Source organism: Vipera ursinii (genome assembly GCF_947247035.1).
Source record: "Vipera ursinii genome assembly, chromosome: 3".
NCBI lineage: Eukaryota > Metazoa > Chordata > Lepidosauria > Squamata > Viperidae > Vipera > Vipera ursinii.
The window spans coordinates 93,185,760-93,211,669 of record NC_139516.1 but is presented as its reverse complement, the minus strand read 5'-3'; positions in this window follow the sequence as shown (position 1 = coordinate 93,211,669).

Sequence of the window (25,910 nt, the reverse complement as noted above, 5' to 3'; positions counted from 1 at the left end):
ATTCTGAAATAGTTAGAAACTATCTTGAATGCATTCCAAAAATGATAGAGACAAGTGAGATTTAAGATTAGATTTAAGATTAGTATTTCATTTATACTCTGAGCAGGTTGCTTTGGGCTTTGATGGCATTTTACAGTAGGAACAATCTTGTCAATAATAATAATAATAATAATAATAATAATAATAATAATAATAATAATAATAATAATAATAATAATAATAAGAAGAAGAAGAAGAAGAAGAAGAAGAAGAAGAAGAAGTTGGAAGGGACCTTGGAGGTCATCTAGTCCAACCCCCTGCTCAGGCAGGAAACCCTATACCATTTCAGGAAAATGGCTGTCCAGTCTCTTCTTAAAAACTTCCAGTGTTGGAGCGTTCACCACTTCTGGAGGCAGGTTATTCCACTGGTTAATTGTTCTAACTGTAAGGAAGTTTCTCCTTATTTATAAATTGCTTTTCTCCTTGACTAGTTTCCATCCATTGCTTCTTGTCCTGCTTTCAGGTGCTTTGGAGAATAGCTTGACTCCCTCTTCTTTGTGGCAGCCCCTGAGATATTGGAACACTGCTATCATGTCACCCCTCACCCTTCTCTTCATTAAACTACACATACCCAATTCCAGCAACCATTCCCTATATGTTTTAGCCTCCAGTCCCCCAATCATCTTTGTTGCTCTTCTCTGTACCCTTTCTAGAGTCTCGACATCTTTTTTACATCGTGGTGACCAAAACTGGATGCAGTATTCCAGGTGTGGCCTTACCAAAGCATTGTAAAGTGGTATTAATACTTCACTTGATCTTGATTCTATCCCTCTGTTAATGCAGCCTAGCACTGTGTTGGCTTTTCTGGCAGCTGCAGCTCACTGCTGGCTCATATTGAAGTGATTGTCTACTAGGACTCCGAGATCCCTCTCACAGTTACTACTATTGAGCAAGGTACCACCTATAGTATATCTGTGCATTTGATTTTTCCTGCCTAAATGTAGAACCTTACTTTTTTCACCATTGAATTTCATTTTGTTAGATAGCGCCCAGTGTTCGAGTCTGTCCAGATCCTCCTGTATTTTAAGCCTATCTTCTGGAGTATTGGCTATTCCTGCCAGCTTGGTGTCGTCTGCAAATTTGATGAGTTCCCCATCTATCCCCTCATCCAAATCGTTGATGAAGATGTTGAAGAGCACTGGGCCCAGAACAGAGCCCTGGGGCACCCCATTACATACTTCCTTCCATGTAGATGCAGTTCCATTGAGGACCACACACTGAGTACGGCCTGTCAGCCAGCTACGAATCCATCTGGTGGTGATGCTATCTTACCCACATTTTTCTATCTTATCAAGTAGTAAGTTGTGATCTACTTTATCAAATGCCTTACTGAAGTCCAAGTAAATTTTATCTACAGCAGGGGTGTCAAACTCAATTTGATTGAGGGCCGCATCAGCATTGTGGTTGCCCTCAGGGGGCCAGGTGGGTATGGCCAGGGTGGGTGTGGCCTACTGGGTGGGCGTGGCTAAAGTGCGTATGGCCTACTGGGTGGGCATGGCCAGCTCTACATCGTTTGCATCAAGGTGCCTATGGGGGCCTGGGCAGGAGTGGGAGAGATCTGGGGGTCTCTGGCAGAAGGAGGGTCTCTGGGCCAGGGCCATGGCAGTGGGGGCCGTTCCCTCACTGTTTCCAGGATGGCTATGCGGGCCACATGAAACCATTTCGCGGGCCGGATCCGGCCCCCGGGCCTTGTGTTTGACATGTCTGATCTACAGCATTCCTCTGGTCCACTAATTTTGTCACTTGGTCAAAGAATGTAATAAAATTTGTCTGGCATGATCTGTTTTCGACAAACCCATGTTGGCTTTTAGTGATGACTTTGTTTGCATCAAAGTGTTCGCTGATTTCAACCTCTCTAACCTTAGGGGGGAAAGGTGAGATTCTTACAGTTTCCTTGCATTTTCCCTTCTTTCCATTATTATTTCTACTTCTTGTTAACAGTATTTGGCTCTTGTTTACTCCATACCTTTGGATTCTTTTCCTGGCAACCTGATGCTCCAGTGACATATGCCTCTCACTTGTTGCTTGAAAGACGAGCTTACCAAAAGTTCCTGTTTAGCTGAAGAAAGCAGAAAAATCATAGAGTTCTGAAGCAGGTATGGGAAGGTTGGATCTTAAAATATTGCTTATAACAACATTCCAGAAATTGTAATAGAGTTTATTCTCAAGTATCTATACATAGGGCTTCAGCCTGAGCCCTACAGGCATTAGGGGTAAAGAGACATAGCCCTGCATTATTTGCTGAACATATTTGACTATGTGAAAGTAATTACTAATTACTCTTTTTAGAATCATATCCTTTTCAATATTCATATCCCTGAATTTTTGGCATTATTGTGCCAAATTATTGTGCTGCTGCATACTTGAAATAAAGGAATTTGGAAGTAGAGAAAGATAGTCAACGGCCCTGAGGTTGAATACGACTATTGGGGTGTGTGTGTGTGTGTGTGTGTGTGTGTGTGTGTGACTTTCTCTAAGTACTAAGAAATTACACTAATGTCCTTGGGTGGAAAACCCCTGAGCAATGGAGGACTTGTTTTTTGCCTTAGGAACCAGGAAAATGGTTAACAAGTTGTACTGTATATGCTTTATTTTAAGCTTAAATTCCCAAAAAAGAAACCTTTCTCTCCAAACCCCAAAATATAATTTCATCTGGAAATTCCATTGCCCCCCCCCCACTTATATACCATCTTCCTTATTTATGCTGGCTCTTGGCTGCCCACAATTAAACTGACAAACCAATGCAACCTTTGTCTGCGCCTTAATATCTAGGATTGTGGTTGGAGCTGAAATGGCCAGGAATACCAAATGTAATTTTATTAATGTTACTTTCAAATTACTTCTTGATTCCTCTGAATGTCTGACTGAAAGGATAAAACACTTCCAAGCCAAAAAGTAAAATCACTATGCAGTCATGGATATCTTTAATGTGTTTAAAATGCTGGATTCTTTATAATGATTTATATGCTAACAACTTTCTTTGGGTGGCAGCAGTGTTATTTTTCATCCAATTATAACATTTGAACACCAGAAAAATATTTTTTGACATGATAAATATATTTCATTGTGTGTGTGCTTTTTTAAAACAAGGAAACAAAGGGAAACATTGAAGCACAAACTCATTAATCATCTTTAATCAACCCATCATTTATTGCCTTTTCAGAACTGAAAATATTTTTCTTACTATGGTAATTTTATTATATAGAGGTTTCAGACATCTTTTTAAAAAGCTAATGATGGAATGTCAGAAATAAATATTGCTTATGTCTGCTTACCTACGATAATGGATCTATTAGGTAAACACTATTTGTTTATACTATACAAAATAGTTGATAAATTCTCAGCATGCTGTAATGTCTCTGAAACATATTTCTAGGACTGATAATAATTAATTAATAAAGGTAACTTGCTCATAAGATGATTATTAATGGGTTCTTACTACTCTGCTGAAGTACTTCAGAATGATTGTCACTTAAAAGTTTAAATTATTTTTTCAATTTTTTTTCCAGAGCTTGTCTATTTATTTGTTGCATGTTCAGTTTGAGTTTTTAAGAAGGTTTTGATGCATGGCAATTAAACAATTCAGATTTTTTAAAATGTAGCTAATGATTTTGCTGCTTACTATTATTTGTGTGCTTGCTCTTCCACTCTAGGAGTGAGGACTTGTAAAAATTATTATTATTCACAATATTTGCAGCAGTTAGAAAATATCATTTTCTGGGGAAATTAGCTGAAGAACAGATTAATAACCCTCTTTATTTCTATTTGTTTGACATATTAAATGATTAAATAAAGTCCATGTAATTTGTAATATTCTTCAGCCTTATTATCAGAGCCAAGCTAAAGGTCTAGCTATATACCTCTACTTGGTCCCCACTTGAAATGATTACTGAGGATATTCCATGAGTAAATTACACAGCAGACAATGTACTTCAGGGTATAAGCCCTTGGGGAGCATGATGTTTCAAAGGGCAGGGGCCATGGCAGAAGTTGTTGATTAAGGGCAGGAGTTATGGCACAATATAGTTGAAAAAATAGTAAAAAATGAACAGGCTAAAATGTGGGATTTCTCAATACAAACTGATAAAGTGTTGGCCCATAACACAGGAGATTTAACTGTGGCTGAAAAGCAGGAAGTGTGGATAAGCGTGGATAATTGATGTGGGAATACTAAGGGATAACAGAATAGAAGACAAAGAATTGGAGAAGATCATAATGTATTGTGGGAACTCAGTTCCCCCCCCCAACTCCCTGAGAAAGAAATATTTTTGGAAATATTTAAAAGGCAGAATATATTTCCCTAAAGGATTTTAAAAGCAGAAACCAACCCCGCCCCCAAGTCTCTCTGTCCCAAACAGAATTGCAGATGTGATAATCTTGTCAGAAAGACTGGAGTCAGGAAACTGGGATTAGGAAGAAAGATCCCTAGAATCAACACTCCCTCACACCAAAAATCTAAGAGTCATCAGCCACAGCCTCAGGGAAGCAGGATATGACCTTTGGGACATAATAGGATTAACCTACCACCATCAGAATACCAGAAAGTCACACTCAGACTCAGGACAAAGTTCATGCCACAAGAACAACTCCAAACAAAAAACTCAAGAAGATATAAGAACCCACTCCCTACATGTGCTTTTTCTCTTTTTTCTTCCAGAGCCATCTTTCTGTCTGGCTCTCCCCTTCAATAAACTGCAACCTTCTTTCTAAAGCAGTCACCATGTTGTTTATTCCCGGCTTGCACTGAACCATGAGGTCTCTTAGTGGGTTGGGGAGACCTTGGGGGCCCGTTCCATCACTAGGCCCCCCCATGACCTTCCCCACCCTGTGATACCTCATGTGCACTTAACAAACCACATATTCATCCACACATTTGATTAGTGATTGCATGGGCGAAAGCAGGGAGTGATCTTGTTCAAGGTACGAGATTAACTCCCCACGAATTCTTGAGTTATGAATGGAATGGGCAGGCTCCATTACATTCGTAACTCAAGGACTACCTGTATTGATAATCCAACCTACATTAGAACATTGTTGAGGGGAAAGTCTGACTAAAATCTTACATACTTTCTGTTGGACTCTACGTCTCTCTGTTGTCCTCTTATATATAAACTCACATCCTAATGTGTTTGATGGGAGTTAACATAAAAGTAAATTCTTCACAGTATACTGTACATGCAGATAATTATGAAAAGCAACTTTCAGGAGTTTACAACTATGGGGGATATTTCTAATATATGTTACTTGCTAATATGGTCAATCCCGAAGGCAGTTTTTTTCAACTCTGGCAACTTTAAGATGTGTGGCATCATCTCCCAGAATTCCTCAGTCACTATATCTAATGCAAAATTTCTACCCTAGTTTAACAAATCAAATAGAAGCATATATATACACATATATGTTTGTGTATGTGTATATGTGTATATGTGTATATATTGTTGTTGTTGTTAGTTGTGAAGTTGTGTCCAACCCATCGCGACCCCATGGACAACATTCTTCCAGGCCTTCATGTCCTCTACAATCTTCTGGAGTCCATTTAGGCTCACGCCTACTGCTTCAGTGACTCCATCCAGCTACCTCATTCTCTGTCGTCCCTTTCTTCTCTTGCCCTCAACCTTTCCCAGCATTAGGCTCTTTTCCAGTGAGTTCTTCTTCCTTCTCATTAGGTGAAACTCAAAGTATTTGAGTTTCAACTTCAGGATCTGGCCTTCTAAAGAGCAGTCAGGGTTGATCTCCTCTAGGACTGACTGGTTTGATTGCCTTGCAGTCCAAGGGACTCGCAGGAGTCTTCTCCAGCACCATAGTTCAAAGGCCTCAATTCTTTGGCCCAACTTTCACAGCCATACATTGTAACTGGGAAGACCATAGCCTTGACTATACGCAGTTTTGTTGGCAGGGTGATGTCTTTGCCTTTTAGTGTGCTGTCTAGATTTGCCATGGCTTTCCTCCCCAGGAGCAAGCATCTTTTAATTTCTTGGCTGCAGTCCCCATCTGCGGTGATCTTGGAGCCCAGGGAAATAAAATCTGTCACTACCTCCATTTCTTCCCCATCTATTTGCCAAGAATTGAGAGGGCCGAATGCCATGATGTTGGTTTCCTTAATGTTAAGTTTCAACCCAACTTTTGCACTCTCCTTCTTCACCTGCAACAAGAGGCTCTTTAGTTCCTCTTCACTTTCTGCCATTAGAGTGGTATCATCTGCATATCTTAGGTTATTGATATTTCTCCCAGCAATCTTAATTCCAACTTTTGATTCATCTAACTCTGCCTTTTTCATTATGTGCTCTGCATATAAGTTAAACAGGCAGAGCGACAGTATACAGCCTTGCCGGACTCCTTTCCCAATTTTCAACCAATCAGTGAATCCGTGTCCAGTTCTCACTGTTGCTTCTTGACCCGCATATAGGTTTCTCAAGAGACAAATAAGATGGTCTGGTACTCTCATCTCTTTAAGAACTTGCCACAGTTTGTTGTGATTCACACAATCAAATGCTTTAGCATAGTCAATGAAGCAGAAGTAGATGTTTTTCTGGAAATCCCTAGCTTTCTCCATAATCCAGCATATGTTGGCAATTTGATCTCTAGTTCCTCTGCCTCTTCGAAATCCTGCCTGTACTTCTGGTAGTTCTCGATCCACATACTGCTGAAGTCTAGCTTGTAGGATTTTAAGCATGACTTTACTAGCATGTGAAATGAGTGCAATGGTGCGATAGTTTGAACATTCTTTGGCACTGCCTATCTTTGGAATTGGAATGTGAACTGATCTTTTCCAATCCTGTGGCCACTGTTGAGTTTTCCAAATTTGCTGGCAAATTGAGTGTAGCATTTTTACTGCATCGTCTTTTAAGATTTTGAATAGCTCAGCTGGAATACTGTCACCTCCACTAGCTTTGTTGTTGCTCAGCTTTCCTAAGGTCAGTTCACTTCACATTCTAGGATGTCTGGGTCAAGGTCAGTGACCACCACATCGTGGTTATCAGGGACGTTAAGTTCGTTCTTGTATAGTTCTTCTATGTAATTTTGCAACCTCTTTTTAATCTCTTCTGCCTCTGTTAGGTCCCTGCCATTTTGGTCCTTTATCATGCACATTTTTGCATGAAACGTTCACTTCATCTCTCCAATTTTCTTGAAGAGATCTCTGGTCCTCCCTATACTATTGTTTTCTTCTATTTCTTTGCACTGTTCATTTAAGAAGGCATTCTTATCTTTTCTAGCTATTCTCTGGAATTCTGCATTCAGTTGGGCATATCTTTCTTTTTCTCCCTTGCCTTTTGCTTCCCTCCTTTCCTCAGCTATTTGCAAAGCTTCCTCAGACAGCCATTTTGCTTTCTTGCATTTCTTTTTCTTTGGGATGGTTTTAGTTGCTACCTTTTGTACAATGTTGCGAACCTCTGTCCATAGTTCTTTAGGCACTCTGTCTATCAGATCTAATTCCTTAAATCTATTTGTCACCTCTACTGTATATTCGTCAGGGATATGATTTAGTTCATACCTGAGTGGCCTAGTGCTTTTCCCTACTTTCTTCAGTTTAAGCCTAAATTTTGTAACAAGAAGCTCATGGTCTGAGCCACAGTCAGCTCCTGGTCTTGTTTTTACTGACTGTATAGAACTTCTCCATCTTTGGCTGCAGAGCACATAATCAATCTGATTTCTGTGTTGACTGTCTGGTGATGTGTATGTGTAGAGCCGTCTGTTGGGTTGTTGGAAAAGAGTGTTTGCTATGACCATCGTATTCTCTTGACAAAATTCTATCAGCCTGTGCCCTGCTTCATTTTGTACTCCAAGGCCAAACTTGCCTGTTATTCTGGTTATCTTTTGGCTTCCTACTTTAGCATTCTGATAAGGACATCATTTTTTGGTGTTACTTATATAAGGTGATGTAGGGCTTCATAGAACCGGTCAATTTCATCCTCTTCAGCACTGGTGGTTGGGGTATAGACTTGGATTACTGTGATATTGAATGGTTTGCATTGGATTCAAACTGAGATCATTCTGTCATTTTGGGGATTGTATCCCAGTATTGGTTTTCCTACTCTTTTATTGGCTGTGAAGGCTACTCCATTTCTTCTGAGGGATTCTTGCCCGCAGTAGTATATCTGATGGTCATCTGGTCATTCACCCATTCCTGTCCATTTTAGTTCGCTGATTCCTAAGATGTCGATGTTCAGGCTTGTCATCTCTTGTTTGACCACGTCCAGCTTTCCTTGATTCATGGATCTTACATTCCAGGTTCCTATGGAGAAAAAAATCTTTACAGCATCAGACTTTCCTTTCACCACCAGACACATCCACAGCTGAGCGTCCTTTCGGCTTTGGCCCAGGTGCTTCATTCTTTCTGGCGCTACTAGTACTAGCCCTCTCCTCTTCCCCAGTAGCATATTGGACGCCTTCCGACCTGAGGGGCTCATCTTCCAGCAGCATATCTTTTTTCCTTTTGATACTGTCCATGGGGTTTTCATGGCAAAGATACTGGAGTGTGTTGTCATTTCCTTCTCCAGGGGATCACGTTTTGTCAGAACTCTCTGCTATGACCTTTCCGTCTTGGGTGGCCCTACATGGCATAGCTCATAGCTTCATTGAATTATGCAAGCCCCTTCACCATGACAAGGCAGTAATCCATGAAGGGGATATGTATACAGTATACGTATAAGTGTTTATATGTATATATATAAATATAAAATATATTTTAAAAACCCCACATCTTGGAAAGCAAGTGTTCTCAGCGGCTGCTCCCTTTTTCTGAAACAGCCTCTCCTCAAGGCAAGAATAGCTCGTATTCTTGTAGTCTTCCAAAATATAGTTAAACACACTTTTTAAGATTATACAGCTTGAAAAAGATCTGTGCCATTACTTAGAATTTTATTGACGCTTTGATTTTGTACAGTATCTGAACCCTCTGAACTAGAATAACTTATACATCTTATAAATAAAAAAAGAAGAGTGGGTAACTGTAAAATATTCTACATTTTCTTTAGCTGTTTAATTCCATTTTTCTTTTCTCCCCAGTTCAGTGATGGAAGGGAACATATGCCTCTCAGGTGGCATCAGGCTGTCTTACTGCAGCTTCCATTAGCTGATAGAACTTCCTTTTTTCCCACACGAAGACACAGTTCCAAGAGGTGTGCAATATTTTTTATTCTTTCACTCTCATGGTTGATGTACTTCAGTGATAGTTATGGATTGATGCCAGCATCAAGAATATTTTAGCATAAAGTGTGTTCCTTGACAGAATCGAATCTCGCAGAAATTGAAGTTGACTGTCTGGAAGACATTGCTTGAATATATTATAGAAGGAGCTTCCCACTTCAGGGATGTATCACAAAGCACAGTCCTTGTGGAAGTTGCTTTCCTTAACTTCTATGATTTGTAAGTAATGAATATGTTCTACAGCACATTTTCTCATTCAGTTGTCTTCCAGAGATGTTGGATTATAATATTTATCATCCCCAAGAGCCACATAAGCTATGACAATGTTGGTAGGGACAGTGGGGATTATAATCTGATATTTCAAAAGACAGACACCTTTCTTTGGTTATATTCCTGGAAATACTGTATGGAAGGAATATGGAAAGATTGTGGAGTTTGTTTGTTTTTTTGGTTTACTTTCATCTGACTGTGTTGCTGAATCTCCACTTACCTGCAAGATATTAGGATGTAACAACAGTGAACTTTCTCCAGATTCTGTTTACACAAGAAAAGCGTATCAGTAGTATTTTATCAGAAGAGGCAACCAGACAGCCTTAAAAATAAAGCATTTTAAGGATAGCTTACAAACACTTTAAAAGTCCAGAATGGAGTGATTTTAGAGGGAGGATAAATTTTTAAAAGTTCCTCTGGAGAAAAGGAGAATAACATCTCCTTTACAGTATATGATGACTACTGTGAGCCCTGCCAGGTTGGGGATAAAAATTAAGTTAGAATGATGTTACCCAGAATACCTCTAATCCTGTGAATTTACTTTGTAATAGAAGAAATGCCTGCATACATTTGATTTAAAAATGAAGCACCTGAGTTGGTATTTAGATCAGTTATCTGTAGTTGTTCGAAGCAAGCATGTCTTGATATTGTTATAGTATACAGAGATTCCTGTAGAAATCTTGACATATAATGATGTGATAGTAAACAACACACACACACACACACACACACACACACACACACACACACAGACATTCACACATGAGAAAAGAGGGAGGGAGGGAGAGAGGGAAAGAGAGTGACAGGAAGATAGTGCTGTGTGTTATGTCTATTACAGTATGTATGATGAATAAATAATAATAATAAGTTGGAAGGGACCTTGGAGGTCATCTAGTCCAACCCCCTGCTCAGGCAGGAAACCCTATACCATTTCAGACAAGTGGCTGGCCAGTCTCTTCTTAAAAACTTCCAGTGTTGGAGCATTCACCACTTCTGAAGGCAGGTTGTTCCACTGATTAATTGTTCTGTCAGAACATTTCTCCTTAGTTCTAGGTTGCTTCTCTCCTTGACACAATGTACAAATGTACAAATTAAATTGAAATCTACAGACAGCAGTCTTCACTTCCAAAGGACTAAATTGACATTAGAGGAACAGTTTTATAAATTACTTTTTATATCCTCATGTTGATAAAAATATAAAAATAACTCTGTCATTATTTACTTTTGATAGAAAGCATGTTTTTGAAATGATCAATGATATTAAACCTGCTAAAAGGTTTTGTAAAAAATGTGGACGTAGAAGGTTGGAGAAATCACAATTACTTCAATTAAAAGTAAATAACCATGAAGCCTTTTTAAACTATTTTTTGTGGAAGTCAAGATATTTCTTTTTGTCCTTATGTTATTACCGAAGACTTCTTCCTGAATAAATGTTCTGAATGTATTGAAAAATGCATATCCAGAACAATCTTGTCTCTTGTTCAAAAGTTTTCTCCTAGTAGTGAAATGGATTCCAATTAAAATTCTTCTCACTAGAAATCTTTCAAGATTTTTACCCACTTTCATTACATCTGTACTTCTGTGTAAGATGATGTGATATTGAACTGTAGTGATACTCTTGCCCAAAGTGCTACTGTCAGAACATGTGCTGTGAAATTATCATTTTTGCTTTCTTAAAATACCTTTTTGTGGAAGGAAAAAGGTAACACAACAAAGGAAGCTTGCAAACGAAGAACATAAAGTTCTAAACCTCTTTTAAAAACTTAGTGAATGGGGTAAACAGTGCAAGGCATAATAAAAAAGTTGTTCTAGAAGTAGACTGAATTTGACAATTTAAAATTTCACAAATATCATACCTTCCTATCATTTATTCTACCCTCCTAATGTCCTGTCACAAGATGAAGTTCTCCATTATCCCAATAAGGATCTACAAATTAATATTTTAGGCAGTGAAGAATAGGATGTTAAAGAACTCAACATGCATACTGTTGAAAGAAAAATCTTCATCAGGGTCCAGTCCAAGCCGGGAATAATCAAAATGGAGACTGCTTTAGAAAGAAGGTTGTAGTTTATTGAAGAGGAGATCCAGATCGAAAGATGGTTCTGGAAAAACTGACCACATGGAACAGAGTGGTGGGCTTTTATACCTTCTGGGGTTCTTGAGGTTGTTTCCTGTTCCTGTTTGAGGCTTTTTATTTCCTGTGTCATATACTTTGACCTGAGTCTGAGTGTGCCCTTTTGGTATTGGTGGGTTAATCCTACTATGTCTTCGGTCCTTAGAATTTGGGTGGGGATATGTAGATTTTAGGTGTCTTTGTCTTTCTAATAGCTTCCTGGCTCCAACCTTCCTGAATCGATTATTGAATTTGCATTTCTAAAAGCTGGCCTCTGCCTAGGGGCTGGGGCTGATTTCTGAGGGCTGGTTTCTGTCTTTTTAAAGATCTTCTTCATTATTCTTTTGGGGAAATATATTCTGCCTTTTTAATATTCCCCAAAATATTTCTTTCTCTGGATTCTTCCCACAATACCAACCAAGATGCAGACTGCAGTACATTTCATGCATGTGTTTGTTTGTTTGTGTGTGTGTGAATGTGTGTTTTCGTGAAATAATGATAAGGCAGGAGGAGAGATGAGGAGAAATAAGGAATTTGAAGGTAGTGACTTCCATGGAAGAAATGGTGAACTGAAGACAGCTCTGCTAAAAGCAGAGCCAATGACAGTGATAGAATAAAGAGTTGATGAGTATACAGGTACTTTATAATTCCTCTCCAGACAAGGAGAGGACTTGAGATCACCCACAGGTGCTTCAGATAGTTATTCCTCATGAGATAACTACAAGGCAACGGTGTCATAGTCAGTCCCTTGAAAAGGACACTGGGTTCACATCCTTCCTTTTCTAAAAACCTTTGGAAATTGCTTGTTAAATGCCTTTTGACTGTTAAAAACAGCTTCCTTCAATCCTTAGTGAATGAAATTTTAAATACAAAGTTAAGGACTTTTTTTTTATAAACAGCAAAAAAGTGATTACAACTTTGATTTTTGGAAAGTTGATAATTGATTTAAGGTCCAAATGGATTGTCCCAAAGGTGCTTTTTTCAGGCGGCAAGCTGAACTTTCTTGTGTTTCTTTTGAAGATGTTTCGCTTCTCATCCAAGAAGCTTTTTCAGCGCTGACTAGAATCATGGGGAGTGAAAGGATCTATATTGCTTGCAGACAGATGGGCATTTGCATTCCTTTAGAGAGTCATTGAAACCATTTTGGGAGGTTTGCCTATGTCCTCGAAAGGGACGTGGTGGCTCAGTGGGTTAGGACACTGAGCTTGTCGATCAGAAGATCGGCAGTTTGGCGGGTCGAATCCCAAGTGCCGCGTAACAGAGTGAGCGCCTGTTACTCGTCCCAGCTTCTGCCAGCCTAGCAGTTCGAAAGCACGTAAAAATGCAAGTAGAAAAATAGGGACCACTACGGTGGGAAGGTAACAGTGTTCCGTGCGCCTTTGGCGTCTAGTCATGCCGGCCACATGACCACGGAGACGTCCTCGGACAAGCGCTGGCTCTTCGGCTTTGAAACGGAGATGAGCACCAGCCCCTAGAGTTGGAAACGACTAGCACACATGTGCGAGGGAACCTTTACCTATGTCCTCAGGGTAACCTGAGAAGTGCAAATGTGTGTGGAGCCTTCTTGGCTGCAGGATGTTTTCTGCCTGTGTCCCTTCACTGTTGAAATCAGGCACAGGCTTTCAGTGACTCTCTAAAGGAATGCAAATGACCATCTATCTGCAAGCAATATAAATCGTTCCCACCATCTAGTCAGAGCTGAAGAAGCTTCTTGGATGAGAAGCGAAACAAACCTCTTCAAAAGAAGCACAAGAAAGTCCAGTTACCTCCTGAAAAAAGCACCTTTGGGACAACAATACTTGGATGATTGAGAATCTCCGTAGACCTTCAGATGGATTTGAAATACATTTTTGGAAATCTAAAACTCTTCCCCCTAGGAAAATGTTTTTGTTTTGATTTTTTTTTTAAAAAAAACAACAACACACACAATAGTATGGGACTTTGAAGGTTGGACATAGAGAGAACTAGAAGAAACCTCAATATTACAATTAAAGGAGAACATTTAAATTTGATTTACTAATACTAAATAGAGTAAAATATTTTAACGTTGGACATACTGAAGGATATTTTTGAACAATGACACAGAAGTTAATTTTAAAAGTATCTGCCTTTATACATGACTGTGTTTAAAAGATGTTATGGGATGGATGTGCCATTCCTAGACTGTTTGTTCATGGTTACTCACATCTGGTAGGCTTATGGCAACCTGCTCTCCTTGAAGTTACAACTAGTCAGTATGTGCAGTATTGTGAGGCACTTGCTTTGCCCATATTGCAAATCTGTTGTGCAAGCTGCAAAGGCTCCCGGTATCTTTCCAGATACAATGCACCGGGTTTCATCTTTAAAACTTACGTGGCACAGGGACAGATTATTTGCAGATTATCTCCCTGAGAGTATCTGCTTATTCCACCATGTTGGATAGAGTGGGCACTTTCTATGTTATTTCCCTTGAATGTTTCCATTTAATGAGACTGAAGAAGTATGCCTTTTCAGGAGTGGCCTTTGCCCTGTGGGACATTGTTCTACCTGAGACCTGGCTGGCCGTGCCTCTCTTAAGCTTCTAGAAAGTCATAAATATGCAGCTTGCAAATGGCTGAGTTGGATGCATCAGAGGATGATGCCACCTTTTGTTGTTTGGTTTTTACTGTTTTTTGGTGTTTATTGTTGTTGTGATCTGCCCAGAGTTGTGCTTTCTAACATGGGCGGCCATATAAATCTTTTAAATAAGTAAGCTGATGTGATTAACTAGTAGTCTGATGTAAGCAGAGAAATCATTTTCACACCTCCCTTCTAAAAGTAGTCTGTCTGGCTCTTGTCTCTTCTAAAAGAGTCCAAACTTCAGAAAGCATGTAGCTTGTAGCTTTGACATCTCTGAATGACATAAAATCATTTTTTGCTTCTGTTTTGCCTTGTATACAATGTTTTTTCCCCTTTCCTTTGAGATGTGTTTGTCAGAAAAGGGCAGAACAAGACAAGCATCTAGAAGAAATGGTTGAATTTGGAAATTAAGGCAAATTATCTTAATTTATATCTGGTTTATATTTACATCTATATTTACATATCTGAAAAAACATTGTTTGCCTGATGCTAATTGGTTCCATAAAAATGAAAGGCATAGTATTAGTATAAGGTAACTTTTTCCAAAGAGCTACCTCTTAGAATTTCAAAACATTTTGTCAGAATCCATTGATATCACATTCATAAATGTATGGTTAAAATACTGTGCCTACCGGGATTCTGCCATACTGGTAGAAGGAGGGGGGGGATTGTTTATTCAGTCTATCTGTAGCTGCTTTAAAAGAACCTTTGATCTGGGGGAACAAAGTGGGGGAAGTGATCTGTCTGTTGGGGCTGTAGGAAGAAGGCAATCAACAAAGGAATGCATGAAGTTCCTTTCTTCCCACGGAAGGACCTGACAACCAAATTGATGGGATCCTAACCAAATGGAGTTTTGAGGAGAGTGGGTTGAACCGGGAATGCTTATATAGATTTGAAATGTGACTCAAGACCAGATCCTATCTCATATCTCCACAACCAATCTTATTCTTAGTAATTTTTTTCCTTTTGGACAACTCAGCTCCAAGAGTCCTTATTTCCTAAGATGTGAATTGGGGTGGGTCCTGACAGTAGACAGGATCTGCTATAAGAGTCAACCTGGAAGGGAAAACCTTACCGGGGGACTTTGCACGAAATACTATGTCTGGCGACGAAGCAAGAGAGGAGGGAAGCCCCATGGAGAGGGAGTCATCCCCCCGAATGGAATCCCAGAGACGATGGGAAGCTGAAGCAGCATATTCCCCCGGGGAAGAAGCGGTGGAGCAGTACGACCAAAAACCCTGATGGTCGATGGGCATTGGAAGGAAAAGTGAGTGGGAAAAGGCATCGGGTGAAGTGACCGTGAGACGGAGTGACCACCAACCGGAATAGAGGCAAGAGATGGAGAGCTCCCTGCACTCCAGTGAGGAGGAGCAGATTCTGGAAAAAGCTATTGACCTGATGAAAGCAACCCTGAGCTCACTAAGGGAGGAGAGAGCTGAAAACCGCAACTGAGGCAGCACCTGGGGCCGCAACTGGAGAGGTAACGGAGGGGATCCAGCACCTGAAACCCCAGGGCCATCCAAAGGAACAGGAGTTGCTGCCTCAGCAGTAACCCCCCCGAACCACAGATGGAGAGCAGGATGAGGAGCGATACCGTCCGTGGCGCAGACAACACTCCAGTCAAAGACTCCCGCCCGTGGAAACAAAATTCAAGAGGGAGCCATCACGATTGGGGTTTTTCTTAACCCAAGTCCTTAGCTATATGGAAGAATACGGACGGGACATCCCCAGTGACAAAACCCGCATCCGAATTGTGCAATCCGCCCTGGACGGACCAGCTGCAGACTGGGTGGTGAACCTACATGACTCCAATGCCCCAGAACTCAATGATTTCAACCGATTCATGGCATCCTTGAGGCGATGTTTCGAAGATCCTTTGGCTAATCGTAAAGCCAGAGAGAGAATCGAAACAGTCAGGCAGGGCAGATGGCCAGTGGCTGAATACACCCAAGAATTTCAAGCCATTGCCAGCAAGCTGAACTGGCCAGAAGACATCCTCCTTAGCCATTTCAAAGATGGGCTAAACTACGACCTGTATGATGCTTGCCTGCCTTGAGGAGACCCACACCATCTCGACGACTGGTATGTCCTGGAAGAGGAGGGGGAGATAGACCTACTGAAGAGACACCATCAGGGGAAACCATGGGGCCACCCGCCAACCGAGCAAACACGCGAGAGGGAGAACCCACTGCCCACAGCTAAAAAATCAACAGGCTGTTTCAAATGTGGGAGAGAGGGTCACCGTGCTGCAGAATGCCACTCAACCCCCCCAGTGTAAAACAGAGGCATCACCCTCCAAGAAACTAGGGAAACCCCAAGGCAACCCAAAAGAATCTTCCATGAAGGGGACAGGGGCTGTAGAGTCCACAATTCCTGCGAGGAACTGGGATTTGACTCTGGCCTGCACCACAGGGACAGTGGACAACTCAGAAGACAGCTCAGAGGGAGAACCATTGGTAAGTGGACCCCTTCCACCCATACTTAAGACAGTGACTATATTAGCTTCCTCTATGCCTGAAGCAGCCAAAATAAAAGCTCTGATAGACTCTGGTTGCATCCACTGCCTCATCAGCCCAACGCTGGTGGAGAGATTGAGCATCCCAGTGAGGAGGCTAAAACAACCAATCTCTTTTAGTCAATTAGATGGATCAATAGCAGGGGGGAGCAGCTACCCTAGCCACTTTACCAATTTACCTATCCCTGGGGTCCCATGAGGAAGACATAACGTTTATAGTGGCCCCAGGCATGGAATGCCCAATGATTTTAGGACTAGAATGGCTGAAGAAATGGAACCCCGGGATAAACTGGAGGACAGCAGAACTCAACTTCCCAAAGGGGGAGCAGAAAAGCTTAAAACCCCAAAGCAACCCCCCCAACCCGAAGGGAGGAGAAAGCAGCAGTGGGGAAAGAGAAGGAGTTACCAGAGATACCAGAGGAATACAGGGACCTTGCTGAGGTTTTCAGTGAGGAACAGGCAGATGAGCTCCCCCCCCTACACCGCCCCCCAGACTGCGCTAAAGAATTCAAACCCGGGGCAAAACTCCCAAAACCCAGGATGTATGCCATGAGCCCAAGGGAAATGGCAGAAATGGAAAGATTCATAAAGAAAAACTTAGAAAGAGGATTTATTGAGCCTGCCAAACCCAAAGTGGCCGCCCCAGTCCTGTTCAGGGAGAAGAAAAATGGTTATTTTCGCTTGTGTGTGGATTATAGAAATTTGAACACAATTAGTGAATGTAATCTGTACCCCTTACCCCTGATGAAGGATATGCTATCCCACCTATCGAAAGGAAGGATTTTTACTAAACTAGACCTGAGGGAAGCATATTACCGTATTAGGATTAAGGAAGGAGATGAATGGAAGACTGCATTCAACTGCCCAATGGGTTGCTACCAATTCAAAGTACTGCCATTTGGACTGCATGGGCCCCCGCAGTCTTTATGCAATTAATTAATGATGTGCTAAGAGAGCACCTATATAAGGGGGTCCTGGTTTACCTAGATGGCATACTTATCTTCACTGAGACCAAAGAGGAACATATCAAACTAGTCAGAACAGTCCTGAAAAAGTTGCGAGCTGCCCATCTATACACTAAATTAAAGTTGAAGTGTGAAATTAAAATTGAAATGTGAATTCCACCAGGAAAAAATTGACTACCTGGGATATCACATATCCCCAGAGGGCATCGAAATGGACCCTGAGAAAGTCAAGGCAGTATTAGAGTGGGCACACCCCCGCACACAGAAGCAATTGCATAGTTTCCTGGGGTTTGCAAATTTCTACCACCAATTCATCCCTGCATTTGGCCAAATAGCCATGCCACTGACAAACTTGTTGAAAATGAAAGGGGGGTCCCCCTGAAATCCAGCCAGCCTGTAAAGTGGACAATGGAGTATCAAGCAGCATTTGAGAGGCTAAAGAGACTTTTTTCTGCTGAACCTGTCCTAAAACACCCAGATCCCGACAAACCTTTTGTAATACAGGCAGATGCGAGTGATGTAGCGGTAGGAGCTGTATTATTACAAGAAAATGATGGGGGGACGTTGCAACCATGCGCATACACATCCAGAAAACTCACAGAAACAGAACAACGTTGGCCAATATGGGAAAAAGAGGCATTTTCATTGAGGTGGGCATTACTAACGGTGCCAATTTTTAGAAGGAAATAAAATACCTTTCCAAGTCTGGATACATCACAAAAATTTGGAAGCACTAAAAACGCCCAGAAAACTCACTCCTAAGCAAGCGCGCTGGTCCCAACATTTCCACTGATTCAACTTTATGCTCAAACACTTACTGGGGGAAAAAAAATTCCTGGCAGACGCATTATCCTGCTTGCCCCAATATAACAGCACAAGGACTACTGTCTTTAAACCACTTGTGCCTGAACAACAACTGGCAGTTCCAGTCACCACCAGGGCACAAGAAAAAATGAAGCCGAAGGTGGATGGCCAAACTGGAATAGAATTCCGGAAAGCTTTGGAAAGTGATGAATGGTTCCAGAAAAATAGACATGTGTGCACAATTAAAGATGGACTTCCTTGGGTGGGGAGAAGCTATATATACCTGCCACCCAGAGAATCAATTTCATGCAACTGTGCTGTGATACAAAATCAGCAGGACATTTTGGGTTTGTAAAAACCTTACATTTAACTAAAAGGCAATTTTGGTGGCCATCCATGAAAAAAGACATGGAAAGCTATGTGGGCAGCTGTCAAACTTGTGCAATGGCTAAGAGGCTGCAAGGGAAATCACCAGGACTGCTACAACCGGTGTCGAACCCCTCAGCCCCATGGAAAGAAATAGCCATGGACTTTATTGTAGAACTACCAGAAAGTAATGGAAACACTGTAGTCTGGACTGTCACAGATCTGTTCTCTAAACAAGTACATTTCATTCCTTGCCAAAAAATCCCAACTGCAAAAGCATTAGCGAAACTTTTCATACAGCATATTTACAGATTGCATGGGGCACCACAACGCATCATAACTGATAGAGGGGTGCAATTTATGTCAGCATTTTGGAAAGAATTTTTTTCCCTTTTAGGAACCACCCAAGGACTTTCATCTAGTCGTCATCCTCAGTCGGACGGATCGGCTGAACGATTTAACTCAGTACTTGAACAATATTTAAGATGCTTTCTTAATTTCCAGCAGTCAAATTGGACGGATCTACTGCCTTTCGCAGAAGTAGCATATAATAATGCAGTCCACTCTAGCACAGGTTACACTCCTTTTCAAGTAGCTACAGGTCAGAGCTTTAACCCAATACCAGAACTAATCCCAAAGGAACTGGTCATTCCCTAGCTGAATGAATGGACTGCTCAATTACAAAACACCTGGCCAATTGTTCGGGAAGCATTACAAGCAGCTAGAAAAGCATACAAGACACAGGCAGACAAAAAAAGAACTGATCCTGCACCTGTCAGGATAGGAGAGATGGTTTATTTATCCACAAAATACCTCAAATCACTCCAACCCTGTAAGAAACTAGGTCCAAAATATATTGGTCCTTTTCCAATTAAAAGGAACATAAACCCAGTGACAGTCGAATTAGAACTACCCAAAACCCTTAGACGGATACACCCAACCTTTCACTGCAGTCTAATAAAGAGAACAACAATCACCCCTATGAACAAGAAACCCCCCCACCCCAAATCATGGTGGAGGGAGAACAACATTTTGAGGTGAAAGAAATCTTGGATTCCAGAAAACACCACGGAAAGATCCAATATTTAGTGGCATGGAAACACCTCCCTTCCTCGGAAAATGGGTGGGTTAATAAACACCACGTTAGAGCACCAAAAGGAGAGCAGATTGTCAGAATCCATTGATATCACATTCATAAATGTATGGTTAAAATATTGTGCCTACCAGGATTCTGCCATACTGGTAGAAGGAGGGAGGGGGTTGTTTATTCAGTCTATCTGTAGCTGCTTTCAAAGAAACTTTGATCTGAGGGAACAAAGGTGGGGGGAAGTGATCTGTCTGTTGGGGCTGTAGGAAGAAGGCAATCAACAAAGGAAGGCATGAAGTTCCTTTCTTCCCACGGAAGGACCTGACAACCAAATTGATGGGATCCTAACCAAATGGAGTTTTGAGGAGAGTGGGTTGAACCGGGAATGCTTATATAGATTTGAAATGTGACTCAAGACCAGATCCTGTCTCATATCTCCACAACCAATCTTATTCTTAGTAATTTTTTTCCTTTTGGACAACTCGGCTCCAAGAGTCCTTATTTCCTAAGATGTGAATTGGGGTGGGTCCTGACACATTTAATAGGATCAGGTTGGAGAAGGTCAACAGCATCTATGATTTTTCTCTGTGTTAAAACAGGCAAGATGGTGTGCAAGGCAAGGCAAACAGAAAAGGGTGGGGCTTGCATTGTAAGCTATCTGTACCATCTTGCCTGAAGTAAGAGATTGATATCTAGGACCTTGCCTAACATAAGGCTGATATAAAGGATTGGAAGAAAGAATGTGCAATCAAGAGACAATGTGCCCCCGAATGAGCTGCCAGGATATTTAGACTCATCAAGAACAGTAAGATTATGAAATGAATGGAAACAGTGTTTCTTCTTCTGAAGAAAAGCAAACATGTTTTGCATTCAGGGCAGTCAGGGCTCAGCGGAAGCACCAGGATCAGCGCTTCTTTGGGGCTGTCAGGGCTCAGTGGAAGTGCCAGGATCAGCGCCAGGCTCCAGCTGGAGCTTGGCACTGATCCCAGTGCTTCTGCTGAGCCCAGAAGAAGCGCCGATCAGCTGGAATGTTGCAGCATCTCCAGGGTCTTGTGATTTACATTCAGATGCTTGGCAACTGATTCATATTTATGATGGTTACAGTGTCCCAGGGTCATGTGAAGTGACCAAAACCTGCTGCAACCACCCAGCAGAGGGGAGGGGGATAAAAACCAAATACCCCCACCCCCACTTCCAATCCTCAACAGAAATGCTCACAACAATGAAAACCTTGGACAGGAGGAAGAGCACCGCCAGGCGGGCAGGCAGGTGTCTTACTCGGCTGTGGCTTGGGGGGCACTTTTTTCAGTGCCATTGTAACTTCAAATAGTCACTAAGCAAATTGTTGTAAGTTGAGGAATACCTGTACTTCATCACTTCCCCCCCCCCTTTTTTTGGGTCATCAAGTTTTTGACACCTTGCTGGGTGACTGGTGGTACTCGGATGTTGCCATTTCCTAAAAGTGGTACAATGGGTGAAAAGGTTGAAAAGCCCTGTTCTAGATCAATGGTGGCAAACCTTTTAAAGACTGAGTGCCCAAACTGCAACCCAAAACCCACTTATGTATCGCTAGTGGGTGTGGCCCACTGGGTGGGTGTTGCTACGGTGGTCATGGCAGACTGGGTGGGCGTGGCCAGTGTGGGCGTGGCCAGCTCAATGTTGTTCCTGGGGAAGGATGTCTGTGGGGGCCGGGCACAGTTGGGGGAGATCCAGCAGGTCTCTGGTGGGGCAGTGGGCAGGAGGGCATCTTGCTCAGCTGATGGCTTGGGGGGGAAGGGGGCAGCTACATCCCCTCCTAAACACTGCTATCTCATGAAAGCAGGATGAAAACTCCAAAAAGCGACAAGGAGGGGAGGCTCCTGAGCCCTGCAACTCTTCCAAGGGGGGAGAAGGAGGAGAGTGGGGAGGCTCTGTGCTGGGATTGGGGCTCCTCATGCCTTCCGCTGCCCACCTGTGCTCTTCTGCCGCAGATGCCATGGCTCTGCTTGCCTGGCATGGTGAGGGCATGCTCATGCTTGGAGATGCACTTGGGGCTGCTGCCTCACTTGCTGTGCTGGGGCTGGGCTGGACTGGGTGCAGAGCCTCCTCGCCACGTCTTCCCCTACGGACATCAGGAGTGCCCACCCTATCTACTGCTTGTCCCGGGGCAGCTGCCGCCATCCGGCGCTCTCCAGCCCATTGTCAGGCAGTCAGGCATGCCAGGATGCCTCTCTTCAGGCTTCCTTGGCCTCTCCCCCCACTCCAGGCTGGGGCTGGTCAGATTCCCCCCGTGGGTAGCGCTACACCTGTCCTCAGTCAGCCCTCCTCCTCCTCCTGCAAACAGACCATGGCTTACCGAGCTGGGCAGTGCCTCTCCCCGCATGTGTCCTCAGGCGGAGGCTGGCCAGCAACAGGCTGAAGAGCGTGGATGGTGGCAGCTGCCCTGGGATGAGGGGTGGGCACTCCCAATGTGTGTAGGGGAAGAAGCAGCATGGAGGTTCCACGCCCAGCCCAGCACAGCCCCAGCATGGCACAGAAAGCAAGGCAGAAGCCCCACGTGTGTCGACCCAACTCTCGCAGAGTACCATTCTCTGCTGCACCAACCCAACCCTCGGAGAGTGCCCTTCTCCCACCACTCCGATCCAACCCTTGCAGAGCCCCAACCCAGTTCCTTACTTCCACCCGGCTTGTTCCATGGCCTCATGACAACCTCATTGGGCAGGAGGTGGCAAACGGCCAGTTTCGGCATGAGTGGCTGTTTGCCTCTGGCCGTGGCCATTTGCCACCTTGCTCATCATGGCCATTTGCCGCCTCATGCATCACACCCAATGCTGCTGCCATGAGGCTTCAGAACAAGCCGGACAGAGGTAAGGAACCGGTATACTGGTTTCTTACCAATGCCTGGCTTGTTCCGTGGCCTCATGGCAGCGGCATTGGGCAGGAGGCGGCAAATGGCTGTTTTCAGCATTACGCAGCTGTTTGCCGCCTTGCGTATTGTGCCCAATGCTGCTGCAATGCAGCTTGGCTGAAAGCAGCTGTGGAACAAGTGGGGCAGGTTCCCCCCCACCTGCCGCACAGATTGCGCTGCCACCACCACTGTTTCCCTCCCACCTGCTGCCTGGATCGCCCTGCCCTTAGTGCCATCCCCCCCCAACCCACCGCACAGATTGCCCTGCCACCACTGCCATTTCCCCCTCACCCGCCACAAGGATCTCGTTGCCATTGCCGCCGTTTCTCCCCCACAGCACAGATCACACTGCCGTCACTGTTTTCCCCATCCACCGCACGGATCGCATTGCCATCGCTGCCGTTTCCCCCCCACCCACCACACAGATCGCACTGCTGCAACCATTTCCCCCACCCGCTGCACAGATCGCGCTGCCATCACCACCGTTTCCCATTTGCCACATGGATTGTGCTGCTGCCACCATTTCCCCACCACCCATGGATTGCCCTGCCACTGCAGCCGCTTGGAAAAGGCCTCTGCCACCCAGATCTATGGCTGCAGAGTGATTTTGCGCCCCCCCCAGGACCAATCCAGGCAGCAGAGGCCTTTTCCAAGCCTCTGGAGCTTGGATCCATAGCCATGGAGTGATTTTGTGGGGGCCCCAGCAGCCCAATCCAGGTTTCAAAGGACTGGAAATGGCCTCTTCTGCCTAGATCTATGCCTGCAAAGTGATTTTGCACCCACTCCCCCAGCCAATCCGGGCAGCAGAGGCCTTTTCCAAGCCTCCAGAGCTCAGATCCATGGCCGTGAGGTGATTTTGCAGTGCCCCAGTGGCCCGATCTGGGATTCAGAGGCCTGGAAAAGGCCTCTGCCGCCTGGATTAGCCATTGTGGGAGGGAAGCAAAATCGATCTGCAGGCATAGATCCAGATGGCAGAGGCCTTTTCCAGGCCTCTGAAGCCCAGATTGGGCCACTGGGGTGCCACAAAATCACCCCGCAGGCATGATATGAGGTCCAGAGGGTTGGAAAAGGCCTCTGCCACCTGGATCAGCCTGGATGTGTGTGTGAAATTGCTCTGCAGGCATAGATCCAGGCAGCAGAGGCCTTTTCCAGGTCTCCAAAGCCCAGATTGAGCCACTGGGGCACTGCAAAATTGCCCTGCGGCCATGGATCCGAGCTCCAGAGGCTTGGAAAAGACCTCTGCCGCCTGGATCTATGCCTGCAGAGAGGTGCAAAATCGCTTTGCAGACATAACTGGCAGCTGCCTCCACCATCCAGCCTGGATCCGCCCAGCTCTTGCAGCTGCTCCGACTCCCAGTGCAGACAGAAAGAGAGTGAGAGCGTAGGCGCATGTGGAGAGCCGGAGGGGAGCAGCTTTGCCCCGCCTCCCACTGGAGTGATGGCGCACGTGCCCACAGGGACGGCTCTGCATGCCGCCTGTGGCACATGTGCCATAGGCTTGCCACCACAGTTGTAGATTCAGCAGCAGGATTATCAAAACTTTACCCACAACGTGTGCAGCAATACATAGTTTTACAATTCAATTCAACTGCACCCAGGAGCTTGTAGAACAATCAGGGACAAAGCTTGGATGGAGACGTTACTCTAATAATTCATCAATTTGCTTAAAATACTTTCAAGTTATTAACAGTAGAATACTTCTAAATATAATCTATCCTGAAACTATATCCATTTTTTACAATATTTACCTTCCTCCATAATTCCTTGGATTTTTTTTACCATTTATTTATTTCAAACTGTGATCACAGCTATCAATTCCAATTTTTTTGAATTCATGTCCAAAATATCAATCAATAAACTGTTACTATATTATGCTTATTATTCCCTTATAAAAACAATTTGTGCAAGATGGACAATCAAAGGTAATATTCTGTAGTCTCTGTGCTAATGCTGCTATCAAAATGTTGGCATCAACGTTGAACAAGGGGTTTGGGAAATTGTTTGTATAATGAGCTGAATTTTTATCTGCCTTTAAAGTTGGGGTTATATAAGCTTGAGCAAGGAAACCTGGGGAAGCTTTGTTCAAAAAAGCATCATTATAAACAATGTCAGTCCTTTGAAGTAGCAAAATCAGGAAACAGATATTGCTGGTACTCTTAGAATGCACTTTAATATGGTTGGATAATGTAAGAAAATCTTGAAAGCCTGTTGAAGACCTTCCTTACTTCAGCTTATACCTAATGCTCTAAGGCAGAGTTATGTGGGGTTTCTCACCCACATTTTGAATTTTCCCACTACTCAAATATTTTTTCCTCTAATAACAGCCTTATCTTCCCTTCTTTGCTGAGTCACACCATCTTTCTATCACATACACTATTGGAACAAAAAAATCAGTAAAAGTCTTATACAATGATAGGAAAACCATCTGAGCCAGAAGACTTCTTTGTTTTCATAGATGTAATAGTGATTATTACTTGCTGAAGATATAGGAGCCATTAAAGTAACAGAACATTTAATAATGGTGTTAAAGAACAGAAAATACATTGAATGATACATCAATTGACGGCATCCTTTAAAATCCAATGCTATACTCCATTTATTGTTGCTAATAAATCTACACAAATGGGGAGTATTGAATTTCTATATTGAACTACAGCCAACAGATCCAACAAAATACAAAAACAATAGTCAAACGATGTTCATAGAGATATCATACTATCTTCTGCTCGGAAACATATTTTCTTCCTCTATTCGTTCAGCTGATTCATTATCTTGGTCCTGAGCAACTGTTCAAGGTCAAAGGAATTTATAGTTATTGAATAGATAGAGAAGTGACATTGTCTGGCAACTAAACAGTTTATAATGCTATAAACATCTCAATAGAAACAGAGCAATGTCAAAAAAGCTACCAAACTTTACCTATTGTTTTAGGTCTCTAAATAATATGCAACTTTCATAAACCTCTGGATAACAATTAAGATAGATGGCAGGGATATTTATGGCCAAAATATTTCTACCCAGGAAAGCTGCATTCATAACTTAATTTCCACAAAGGGAATATGGCTGGATTCATATCTTGCATTAAGGCATAATGGGTCTCATTTTGTTTTGTCTTAAC